Here is a 13,013-nt window from a genome sequence, read left to right as displayed (position 1 = left end):
GCCCGGATGTTGCTCCAAAGTGTTCCTATGGGCTGACCTAACACAACCGGGTGGGGAGGTCCACTGGTCAAAGCCCGTCCGTGCAAAGTCAAAGGGCTAGATCCCGTGGTCAAATGCTACAGGGTTAGGCGGGACGGGGGCACTGGGGGGTAGCAATGCCACCAGAGCGTCGCACCGGGCCCTCTTACATGCGGGGTGGTGTGGTGGCATGTCCGAAGAGGCGGGACGCGTCTCCGGGGCGTGGCCTCCCCTCACGGACGGCGATGACACGGTAGTAGACGTTCTGCGGTAACGATGCGGCGTCAATATTACTAAATACTCGGAGCACGATAAAATCATGAGTTTTTTTGCACGACGTGGGCACATGTGCTATAGGGACGATGATATTTTTTCATAATTTTTGGTGATGGAGAAGTATCCGAAAAATTCCCTCTACGCGGATTGCCCTTCGCGCGTCTACGTCTGTGGCCGGCGGCCTCCGGGGGCTAGCATGCCGCCAAATCTTGCGTAGACGGCCTCTCGCAAGTCTGGAAGTGTTGTGGCGGTTGCAAACGCCCGGCACGCGTGTCCGGGGTGTGCCCCCCCTCACGGACGGCGCTGCCGCCGGCACCTGGAGAGGGGAACGGACGCGTGGGGTCTACACGGAGGGGATCTTGCTGTGGGTCTGGCCCGGATATGGGCTGACCTAACACAACCGGGTGGGGAGGTCCACTGGTCAAAGCCCGTCCGTGCAAAGTCAAAGGGCTAGATCCCATGGTCAAATGCTACAGGGTTAGGCGGGACGGGGGCACTGGGGGGTAGCAATGCCACCAGAGCGTCGCACCGGGCCCTCTTACATGCGGGGTGGTGTGGTGGCATGTCCGAAGAGGTGGGACGCGTCTCCGGGGCGTGGCCCCCCCTCACGGACGGCGATGACACGGTAGTAGACGTTCTGCGGTAACGATGCGGCGTCAATATTACTAAATACTCGGAGCGCAATAAAATCATGAGTTTTTTTGCACGACGTGGGCACATGTGCTATAGGGACGATGGTATTTTTTCATAGTTTTGGTGATGGAGAAGTATCCGAAAAATTCCCTCTACGCGGATTGCCCTTCGCGCGTCTACGGCTGTGGCCGGCGGCCTCCGGGGGCTAGCATGCCGCCAAATCTTGCGTCGGCGGCCTCTCGCAAGTCTGGAAGTGTTGTGGCGGTTGCAAACGCCCGGCACGCGTGTCCGGGGTGTGCCCCCCCTCACGGACGGCGCTGTCGCCGGCACCTGGAGGGGGGAACGGACGCGTGGGGTCTACACGGAGGGGATCTTGCTGTGGGTCTGGCCCGGATGTTGCTCCAAAGTGTTCCTATGGGCTGACCTAACACAACCGGGTGGGGAGGTCCACTGGTCAAAGCCCGTCCGTGCAAAGTCAAAGGGCTAGATCCCGTGGTCAAATGCTACAGGGTTAGGCGGGACGGGGGCACTGGGGGGTAGCAATGCCACCAGAGCGTCGCACCGGGCCCTCTTACATGCGGGGTGGTGTGGTGGCATGTCCGAAGAGGTGGGACGCGTCTCCGGGGCGTGGCCTCTCCTCACGGACGGCGATGACACGGTAGTAGACGTTCTGCGGTAACGATGCGGCGTAAATATTACTAAATACTCGGAGCGTGATAAAATCATGAGTTTTTTTGCACGATGTGGGCACATGTGCTATAGGGACGATGGTATTTTTTCATATTTTTGGTGATGGAGAAGTATCCGAAAAATTCCCTCTACGCGGATTGCCCTTCGCGCGTCTACGGCTGTGGCCGGCGGCCTCCGGGGGCTAGCATGCCGCCAAATCTTGCGTAGGCGGCCTCTCGCAAGTCTGGAAGTGTTGTGGCGGTTGCAAACGCCCGGCACGCGTGTCCGGGGTGTGCCCCCCCTCACGGATGGCGCTGTCGCCGGCACCTGGAGGGGGGAACGGACGCGTGGGGTCTACACGGAGGGGATCTTGCTGTGGGTCTGGCCCGGATGTTGCTCCAAAGTGTTCCTATGGGCTGACCTAACACAACCGGGTGGGGAGGTCCACTGGTCAAAGCCCGTCCGTGCAAAGTCAAAGGGCTAGATCCCGTGGTGAAATGCTACAGGGTTAGGCGGGACGGGGGCACTGGGGGGTAGCAATGCCACCAGAGCGTTGCACCGGGCCCTCTTACATGCAGGGTGGTGTGGTGGCATGTCCGAAGAGGTGGGACGCGTCTCCGGGGCGTGGCCTCCCCTCACGGACGGCGATGACACGGTAGTAGACGTTCTGCGGTAACGATGCAGCGTCAATATTACTAAATACTCGGAGCGTGATAAAATCATGAGTTTTTTTGCATGACGTGGGCACATGTGCTATAGGGACGATGGTATTTTTTCATATTTTTGGTGATGGAGAAGTATCCGAAAAATTCCCTCTACGCGGATTGCCCTTCGCGCGTCTACGGCTGTGGACGGCGGCCTCCGGGGGCTAGCATGCCACCAAATCTTGCGTAGGCGGCCTCTCGCAAGTCTGGAAGTGTTGTGGCGGTTGCAAACGCCCGGCACGCGTGTCCGGGGTGTGCCCCCCCTCACGAAAGGTGCCGCCGCCGGCACCTGGAGGGGGGAAACAGACGCGTGGGGTCTACACGGAGGGGATCTTGTTGTGGGTCTGGCCCGGATGTTGCTCCAAAGTGTTCCTATGGGCTGACCTTACACAACCGGGTGGGGAGGTCCACTGGTCAAATCCCGTCCATGCAAAGTCAAAGGGCTAGATCCCGTGGTCAAACGCTACAGGGTTAGGCGGGACGGGGGCACTGGGGGGGTAGCAATGCCACCGGAGAGTCGCACCGGGCCCTCATACATGCGGGGTGGTGTGGTGGCATGTCCGAAGAGGCGGGACGCGTCTCCGGGGCGTGCCCCCCCTCACGGATGGCGATGACACGGTAGTAGACGTTCTGCGGTAACGATGCGGCGTCAATATTACTAAATACTCGGAGCGCGATAAAATCATGAGCTTTTTTGCACGACGTGGGCACATGTGCTATAGGGACGATGGTATTTTTTCATATTTTTGGTGATGGAGAAGTATCCGAAAAATTCCCTCTACGCGGATTGCCCTTCGCGCGTCTACGGCTGTGGCCGGCGGCCTCCGGGGGCTAGCATGCCGCCAAATCTTGCGTAGGCGGACTCTCGCAAGTCTGGAAGTGTTGTGGCGGTTGCAAACGCCCGGCACGCGTGTCCGGGGTGTGCCCCCCCTCACGGACGGCGCTGTTGCCGGCACCTGGAGGGGGGAACGGACGCGTGGGGTCTACACGGAGGGGATCTTGCTGTGGGTCTGGCCCGGATGTTGCTCCAAAGTGTTCCTATGGGCTGACCTAACACAACCGGGTGGGGAGGTCCACTGGTCAAAGCCCGTCCGTGCAAAGTCAAAGGGCTAGATCCCGTGGTGAAATGCTACAGGGTTAGGCGGGACGGGGGCACTGGGGGGTAGCAATGCCACCAGAGCGTCGCACCGGGCCCTCTTACATGTGGGGTGGTGTGGTGGCATGTCCGAAGAGGTGGGACGCGTCTCCGGGGCGTGGCCTCCCCTCACGGACGGCGATGACACGGTAGTAGACGTTCTGCGGTAACGATGCGGCGTCAATATTACTAAATACTCGGAGCGTGATAAAATCATGAGTTTTTTTGCATGACGTGGGCACATGTGCTATAGGGACGATGGTATTTTTTCATATTTTTGGTGATGGAGAAGTATCCGAAAAATTCCCTCTACGCGGATTGCCCTTCGCGCGTCTACGGCTGTGGACGGCGGCCTCCGGGGGGCTAGCATGCCACCAAATCTTGTGTAGGCGGCCTCTCGCAAGTCTGGAAGTGTTGTGGCGGTTGCAAACGCCCGGCACGCGTGTCCGGGGTGTGCCCCCCCTCACGAAAGGTGCCGCCGCCGGCACCTGGAGGGGGGAAATAGACGCGTGGGGTCTACACGGAGGGGATCTTGTTGTGGGTCTGGCCCGGATGTTGCTCCAAAGTGTTCCTATGGGCTGACCTTACACAACCGGGTGGGGAGGTCCACTGGTCAAATCCCGTCCATGCAAAGTCAAAGGGCTAGATCCCGTGGTCAAACGCTACAGGGTTAGGCGGGACGGGGGCACTGGGGGGTAGCAATGCCACCGGAGAGTCGCACCGGGCCCTCATACATGCGGGGTGGTGTGGTGGCATGTCCGAAGAGGCGGGACGCGTCTCCGGGGCGTGCCCCCCCCTCACGGATGGCGATGACACGGTAGTAGACGTTCTGCGGTAACGATGCGGCGTCAATATTACTAAATACTCGGAGCGCGATAAAATCATGAGTTTTTTTGCACGACGTGGGCACATGTGCTATAGGGACGATGGTATTTTTTCATAATTTTTGGTGATGGAGAAGTATCCGAAAAATTCCCTATACGCGGATTGCCCTTCGCGCGTCTACGTCTGTGGCCGGCGGCCTCCGGGGGCTAGCATGCCGCCAAATCTTGCGTAGGCGGCCTCTCGCAAGTCTGGAAGTGTTGTGGCGGTTGCAAACGCCCGGCACGCGTGTCCGGGGTGTGCCCCCCCTCACGGACGGCGCTGCCGCCGGCACCTGGAGAGGGGAACGGACGCGTGGGCTCTACACGGAGGGGATCTTGCTGTGGGTCTGGCCCGGATGTGGCTCCAAAGTGTTCCTATGGGCTGACCTAACACAACCGGGTGGGGAGGTCCACTGGTCAAAGCCCGTCCGTGCAAAGTCAAAGGGCTAGATCCCATGGTCAAATGCTACAGGGTTAGGCGGGACGGGGGCACTGGGGGGTAGCAATGCCACCAGAGCGTCGCACCGGGCCCTCTTACATGCGGGGTGGTGTGGTGGCGTGTCCGAAGAGGTGGGACGCGTCTCCGGAGCGTGGCCCCCCCTCACGGACGGCGATGACACGGTAGTAGACGTTCTGCGGTAACGATGCGGCGTCAATATTACTAAACACTCGGAGCGCAATAAAATCATGAGTTTTTTTGCACGACGTGGGCACATGTGCTATAGGGACGATGGTATTTTTTCATATTTTTGGTGATGGAGAAGTATCCGAAAAATTCCCTCTACGCGGATTGCCCTTCGCGCGTCTACGGCTGTGGCCGGCGGCCTCCGGGGGCTAGCATGCCGCCAAATCTTGCGTAGGCGGACTCTCGCAAGTCTGGAAGTGTTGTGGCGGTTGCAAACGCCCGGCACGCGTGTCCGGGGTGTGCCCCCCCTCACGGACGGCGCTGTCGCCGGCACCTGGAGGGGGGAACGAACGCGTGGGGTCTACACGGAGGGGATCTTGCTGTGGGTCTGGCCCGGATGTGGCTCCAAAGTGTTCCTATGGGCTGACCTAACACAACCGGGTGGGGAGGTCCACTGGTCAAAGCCCGTCCGTGCAAAGTCAAAGGGCTAGATCCCATGGTCAAATGCTACAGGGTTAGGCGGGACGGGGGCACTGGGGGGTAGCAATGCCACCAGAGCGTCGCACCGGGCCCTCTTACATGCGGGGTGGTGTGGTGGCATGTCCGAAGAGGTGGGACGCGTCTCCGGGGCGTGGCCTCCCCTCACGGACGGCGATGACACGGTAGTAGACGTTCTGCGGTAACGATGCGGCGTCAATATTACTAAATACTCGGAGCGTGATAAAATCATGAGTTTTTTTGCACGACGTGGGCACATGTGCTATAGGGACGATGGTATTTTTTCATATTTTTGGTGATGGAGAAGTATCCGAAAAATTCCCTCTACGCGGATTGCCCTTCGCGCGTCTACGGCTGTGGACGGCGGCCTGCGGGGGCTAGCATGCCCCCAAATCTTGCGTAGGCGGCCTCTCGCAAGTCTGGAAGTGTTGTGGCGGTTGCAAACGCCCGGCACGCGTGTCCGGGGTGTGCCCCCCCTCACGAAAGGTGCCGCCGCCGGCACCTGGAGGGGGGAAACAGACGCGTGGGGTCTACACGGAGGGGATCTTGTTGTGGGTCTGGCCCGGATGTTGCTCCAAAGTGTTCCTATGGGCTGACCTTACACAAGCGGGTGGGGAGGTCCACTGGTCAAAGCCCGTCCGTGCAAAGTCAAAGGGCTAGATCCCATGGTCAAATGCTACAGGGTTAGGCGGGACGGGGGCACTGGGGGGTAGCAATGCCACCAGAGCGTCGCACCGGGCCCTCTTACATGCAGGGTGGTGTGGTGGCATGTCCGAAGAGGTGGGACGCGTCTCCGGGGCGTGGCCTCCCCTCACGGACGGCGATGACACGGTAGTAGACGTTCTGCGGTAACGATGCAGCGTCAATATTACTAAATACTCGGAGCGTGATAAAATCATGAGTTTTTTTGCATGACGTGGGCACATGTGCTATAGGGACGATGGTATTTTTTCATATTTTTGGTGATGGAGAAGTATCCGAAAAATTCCCTCTACGCGGATTGCCCTTCGCGCGTCTACGGCTGTGGACGGCGGCCTCCGGGGGCTAGCATGCCACCAAATCTTGCGTAGGCGCCCTCTCGCAAGTCTGGAAGTGTTGTGGCGGTTGCAAACGCCCGGCACGCGTGTCCGGGGTGTGCCCCCCCTCACGAAAGGTGCCGCCGCCGGCACCTGGAGGGGGGAAACAGACGCGTGGGGTCTACACGGAGGGGATCTTGTTGTGGGTCTGGCCCGGATGTTGCTCCAAAGTGTTCCTATGGGCTGACCTTACACAAGCGGGTGGGGAGGTCCACTGGTCAAAGCCCGTCCGTGCAAAGTCAAAGGGCTAGATCCCATGGTCAAATGCTACAGGGTTAGGCGGGACGGGGGCACTGGGGGGTAGCAATGCCACCAGAGCGTCGCACCGGGCCCTCTTACATGCAGGGTGGTGTGGTGGCATGTCCGAAGAGGTGGGACGCGTCTCCGGGGTGTGGCCTCCCCTCACGGACGGCGATGACACGGTAGTAGACGTTCTGCGGTAACGATGCAGCGTCAATATTACTAAATACTCGGAGCGTGATAAAATCATGAGTTTTTTTGCATGACGTGGGCACATGTGCTATAGGGACGATGGTATTTTTTCATATTTTTGGTGATGGAGAAGTATCCGAAAAATTCCCTCTACGCGGATTGCCCTTCGCGCGTCTACGGCTGTGGACGGCGGCCTCCGGGGGCTAGCATGCCACCAAATCTTGCGTAGGCGGCCTCTCGCAAGTCTGGAAGTGTTGTGGCGGTTGCAAACGCCCGGCACGCGTGTCCGGGGTGTGCCCCCCCTCACGAAAGGTGCCGCCGCCGGCACCTGGAGGGGGGAAACAGACGCGTGGGGTCTACACGGAGGGGATCTTGTTGTGGGTCTGGCCCGGATGTTGCTCCAAAGTGTTCCTATGGGCTGACCTTACACAACCGGGTCGGGAGGTCCACTGGTCAAATCCCGTCCATGCATAGTCAAAGGGCTAGATCCCGTGGTCAAACGCTACAGGGTTAGGCGGGACGGGGGCACTGGGGGGTAGCAATGCCACCGGAGAGTCGCACCGGGCCCTCATACATGCGGGGTGGTGTGGTGGCATGTCCGAAGAGGCGGGACGCGTCTCCGGGGCGTGCCCCCCCCTCACGGATGGCGATGACACGGTAGTAGACGTTCTGCGGTAACGATGCGGCGTCAATATTACTAAATACTCGGAGCGCGATAAAATCATGAGCTTTTTTGCACGACGTGGGCACATGTGCTATAGGGACGATGGTATTTTTTTCATATTTTTGGTGATGGAGAAGTATCCGAAAAATTCCCTCTACGCGGATTGCCCTTCGCGCGTCTACGGCTGTGGCCGGCGGCCTCCGGGGGCTAGCATGCCGCCAAATCTTGCGTAGGCGGACTCTCGCAAGTCTGGAAGTGTTGTGGCGGTTGCAAACGCCCGGCACGCGTGTCCGGGGTGTGCCCCCCCTCACGGACGGCGCTGTTGCCGGCACCTGGAGGGGGGAACGGACGCGTGGGGTCTACACGGAGGGGATCTTGCTGTGGGTCTGGCCCGGATGTTGCTCCAAAGTGTTCCTATGGGCTAACCTAACACAACCGGGTGGGGAGGTCCACTGGTCAAAGCCCGTCCGTGCAAAGTCAAAGGGCTAGATCCCGTGGTGAAATGCTACAGGGTTAGGCGGGACGGGGGCACTGGGGGGTAGCAATGCCACCAGAGCGTCGCACCGGGCCCTCTTACATGCGGGGTGGTGTGGTGGCATGTCCGAAGAGGTGGGACGCGTCTCCGGGGCGTGGCCTCCCCTCACGGACGGCGATGACATGGTAGTAGACGTTCTGCGGTAACGATGCGGCGTCAATATTACTAAATACTCGGAGCGTGATAAAATCATGAGTTTTTTTGCACGACGTGGGCACATGTGCTATAGGGACGATGGTATTTTTTCATATTTTTGGTGATGGAGAAGTATCCGAAAAATTCCCTCTACGCGGATTGCCCTTCGCGCGTCTACGGCTGTGGACGGCGGCCTGCGGGGGCTAGCATGCCCCCAAATCTTGCGTAGGCGGCCTCTCGCAAGTCTGGAAGTGTTGTGGCGGTTGCAAACGCCCGGCACGCGTGTCCGGGGTGTGCCCCCCCTCACGAAAGGTGCCGCCGCCGGCACCTGGAGGGGGGAAACAGACGCGTGGGGTCTACACGGAGGGGATCTTGTTGTGGGTCTGGCCCGGATGTTGCTCCAAAGTGTTCCTATGGGCTGACCTTACACAAGCGGGTGGGGAGGTCCACTGGTCAAAGCCCGTCCGTGCAAAGTCAAAGGGCTAGATCCCATGGTCAAATGCTACAGGGTTAGGCGGGATGGGGGCACTGGGGGTAGCAATGCCACCGGAGAGTCGCACCGGGCCCTCATACATGCGGGGTGGTGTGGTGGCATGTCCGAAGAGGCGGGACACGTCTCCGGGGCGTGCCCCCCCCTCACGGATGGCGATGACACGGTAGTAGACGTTCTGCGGTAACGATGCGGCGTCAATATTACTAAATACTCGGAGCGCGATAAAATCATGAGTTTTTTTGCACGACGTGGGCACATGTGCTATAGGGACGATGGTATTTTTTCATAATTTTTGGTGATGGAGAAGTATCCGAAAAATTCCCTATACGCGGATTGCCCTTCGCGCGTCTACGTCTGTGGCCGGCGGCCTCCGGGGGCTAGCATGCCGCCAAATCTTGCGTAGGCGGCCTCTCGCAAGTCTGGAAGTGTTGTGGTGGTTGCAAACGCCCGGCACGCGTGTCCGGGGTGTGCCCCCCCTCACGGACGGCGCTGCCGCCGGCACCTGGAGAGGGGAACGGACGCGTGGGCTCTACACGGAGGGGATCTTGCTGTGGGTCTGGCCCGGATGTGGCTCCAAAGTGTTCGTATGGGCTGACCTAACACAACCGGGTGGGGAGGTCCACTGGTCAAAGCCCGTCCGTGCAAAGTCAAAGGGCTAGATCCCATGGTCAAATGCTACAGGGTTAGGCGGGACGGGGGCACTGGGGGGTAGCAATGCCACCAGAGCGTCGCACCGGGCCCTCTTACATGCGGGGTGGTGTGGTGGCGTGTCCGAAGAGGTGGGACGCGTCTCCGGGGCGTGGCCCCCCCTCACGGACGGCGATGACACGGTAGTAGACGTTCTGCGGTAACGATGCGGCGTCAATATTACTAAATACTCGGAGCGCAATAAAATCATGAGTTTTTTTGCACGACGTGGGCACATGTGCTATAGGGACGATGGTATTTTTTCATATTTTTGGTGATGGAGAAGTATCCGAAAAATTCCCTCTACGCGGATTGCCCTTCGCGCGTCTACGGCTGTGGCCGGCGGCCTCCGGGGGCTAGCATGCCGCCAAATCTTGCGTAGGCGGACTCTCGCAAGTCTGGAAGTGTTGTGGCGGTTGCAAACGCCCGGCACGCGTGTCCGGGGTGTGCCCCCCCTCACGGACGGCGCTGTCGCCGGCACCTGGAGGGGGGAACGAACGCGTGGGGTCTACACGGAGGGGATCTTGCTGTGGGTCTGGCCCGGATGTGGCTCCAAAGTGTTCCTATGGGCTGACCTAACACAACCGGGTGGGGAGGTCCACTGGTCAAATCCCGTCCGTGCAAAGTCAAAGGGCTAGATCCCATGGTCAAATGCTACAGGGTTAGGCGGGACGGGGGCACTGGGGGGTAGCAATGCCACCAGAGCGTCGCACCGGGCCCTCTTACATGCGGGGTGGTGTGGTGGCATGTCCGAAGAGGTGGGACGCGTCTCCGGGGCGTGGCCTCCCCTCACGGACGGCGATGACACGGTAGTAGACGTTCTGCGGTAACGATGCGGCGTCAATATTACTAAATACTCGGAGCGCAATAAAATCATGAGTTTTTTTGCACGACGTGGGCACATGTGCTATAGGGACGATGGTATTTTTTCATATTTTTGGTGATGGAGAAGTATCCGAAAAATTCCCTCTACGCGGATTGCCCTTCGCGCGTCTACGGCTGTGGCCGGCGGCCTCCGGGGGCTAGCATGCCGCCAAATCTTGCGTAGGCGGACTCTCGCAAGTCTGGAAGTGTTGTGGCGGTTGCAAACGCCCGGCACGCGTGTCCGGGGTGTGCCCCCCCTCACGGACGGCGCTGTCGCCGGCACCTGGAGGGGGGAACGAACGCGTGGGGTCTACACGGAGGGGATCTTGCTGTGGGTCTGGCCCGGATGTGGCTCCAAAGTGTTCCTATGGGCTGACCTAACACAACCGGGTGGGGAGGTCCACTGGTCAAATCCCGTCCGTGCAAAGTCAAAGGGCTAGATCCCATGGTCAAATGCTACAGGGTTAGGCGGGACGGGGGCACTGGGGGGTAGCAATGCCACCAGAGCGTCGCACCGGGCCCTCTTACATGCGGGGTGGTGTGGTGGCATGTCCGAAGAGGTGGGACGCGTCTCCGGGGCGTGGCCTCCCCTCACGGACGGCGATGACACGGTAGTAGACGTTCTGCGGTAACGATGCGGCGTCAATATTACTAAATACTCGGAGCGTGATAAAATCATGAGTTTTTTTGCACGACGTGGGCACATGTGCTATAGGGACGATGGTATTTTTTCATATTTTTGGTGATGGAGAAGTATCCGAAAAATTCCCTCTACGCGGATTGCCCTTCGCGCGTCTACGGCTGTGGACGGCGGCCTGCGGGGGCTAGCATGCCCCCAAATCTTGCGTAGGCGGCCTCTCGCAAGTCTGGAAGTGTTGTGGCGGTTGCAAACGCCCGGCACGCATGTCCGGGGTGTGCCCCCCCTCACGAAAGGTGCCGCCGCCGGCACCTGGAGGGGGGAAACAGACGCGTGGGGTCTACACGGAGGGGATCTTGTTGTGGGTCTGGCCCGGATGTTGCTCCAAAGTGTTCCTATGGGCTGACCTTACACAAGCGGGTGGGGAGGTCCACTGGTCAAAGCCCGTCCGTGCAAAGTCAAAGGGCTAGATCCCATGGTCAAATGCTACAGGGTTAGGCGGGACGGGGGCACTGGGGGGTAGCAATGCCACCAGAGCGTCGCACCGGGCCCTCTTACATGCAGGGTGGTGTGGTGGCATGTCCGAAGAGGTGGGACGCGTCTCCGGGGCGTGGCCTCCCCTCACGGACGGCGATGACACGGTAGTAGACGTTCTGCGGTAACGATGCAGCGTCAATATTACTAAATACTCGGAGCGTGATAAAATCATGAGTTTTTTTGCATGACGTGGGCACATGTGCTATAGGGACGATGGTATTTTTTCATATTTTTGGTGATGGAGAAGTATCCGAAAAATTCCCTCTACGCGGATTGCCCTTCGCGCGTCTACGGCTGTGGACGGCGGCCTCCGGGGGCTAGCATGCCACCAAATCTTGCGTAGGCGGCCTCTCGCAAGTCTGGAAGTGTTGTGGCGGTTGCAAACGCCCGGCACGCGTGTCCGGGGTGTGCCCCCCCTCACGAAAGGTGCCGCCGCCGGCACCTGGAGGGGTGAAACAGACGCGTGGGGTCTACACGGAGGGGATCTTGTTGTGGGTCTGGCCCGGATGTTGCTCCAAAGTGTTCCTATGGGCTGACCTTACACAACCGGGTGGGGAGGTCCACTGGTCAAATCCCGTCCATGCAAAGTCAAAGGGCTAGATCCCGTGGTCAAACGCTACAGGGTTAGGCGGGACGGGGGCACTGGGGGGTAGCAATGCCACCGGAGAGTCGCACCAGGCCCTCATACATGCGGGGTGGTGTCGTGGCATGTCCGAAGAGGCGGGACGCGTCTCCGGGGCGTGCCCCCCCTCACGGATGGCGATGACACGGTAGTAGACGTTCTGCGGTAACGATGCGGCGTCAATATTACTAAATACTCGGAGCGCGATAAAATCATGAGCTTTTTTGCACGACGTGGGCACATGTGCTATAGGGACGATGGTATTTTTTCATATTTTTGGTGATGGAGAAGTATCCGAAAAATTCCCTCTACGCGGATTGCCCTTCGCGCGTCTACGGCTGTGGCCGGCGGCCTCCGGGGGCTAGCATGCCGCCAAATCTTGCGTAGGCGGACTCTCGCAAGTCTGGAAGTGTTGTGGCGGTTGCAAACGCCCGGCACGCGTGTCCGGGGTGTGCCCCCCCTCACGGACGGCGCTGTTGCCGGCACCTGGAGGGGGGAACGGACGCGTGGGGTCTACACGGAGGGGATCTTGCTGTGGGTCTGGCCCGGATGTTGCTCCAAAGTGTTCCTATGGGCTGACCTAACACAACCGGGTGGGGAGGTCCACTGGTCAAAGCCCGTCCGTGCAAAGTCAAAGGGCTAGATCCCGTGGTGAAATGCTACAGGGTTAGGCGGGACGGGGGCACTGGGGGGTAGCAATGCCACCAGAGCGTCGCACCGGGCCCTCTTACATGCGGGGTGGTGTGGTGGCATGTCCGAAGAGGTGGGACGCGTCTCCGGGGCGTGGCCTCCCCTCACGGACGGCGATGACATGGTAGTAGACGTTCTGCGGTAACGATGCGGCGTCAATATTACTAAATACTCGGAGCGTGATAAAATCATGAGTTTTTTTGCACGACGTGGGCACATG

The sequence above is a fragment of the Triticum urartu genome, chromosome 7A (genome assembly GCF_056163025.1).
Source record: "Triticum urartu cultivar PI428250 chromosome 7A, HENAU_Tu73, whole genome shotgun sequence".
Lineage (NCBI taxonomy): Eukaryota > Viridiplantae > Streptophyta > Magnoliopsida > Poales > Poaceae > Triticum > Triticum urartu.
This window is presented reverse-complemented; position numbering follows the sequence as displayed.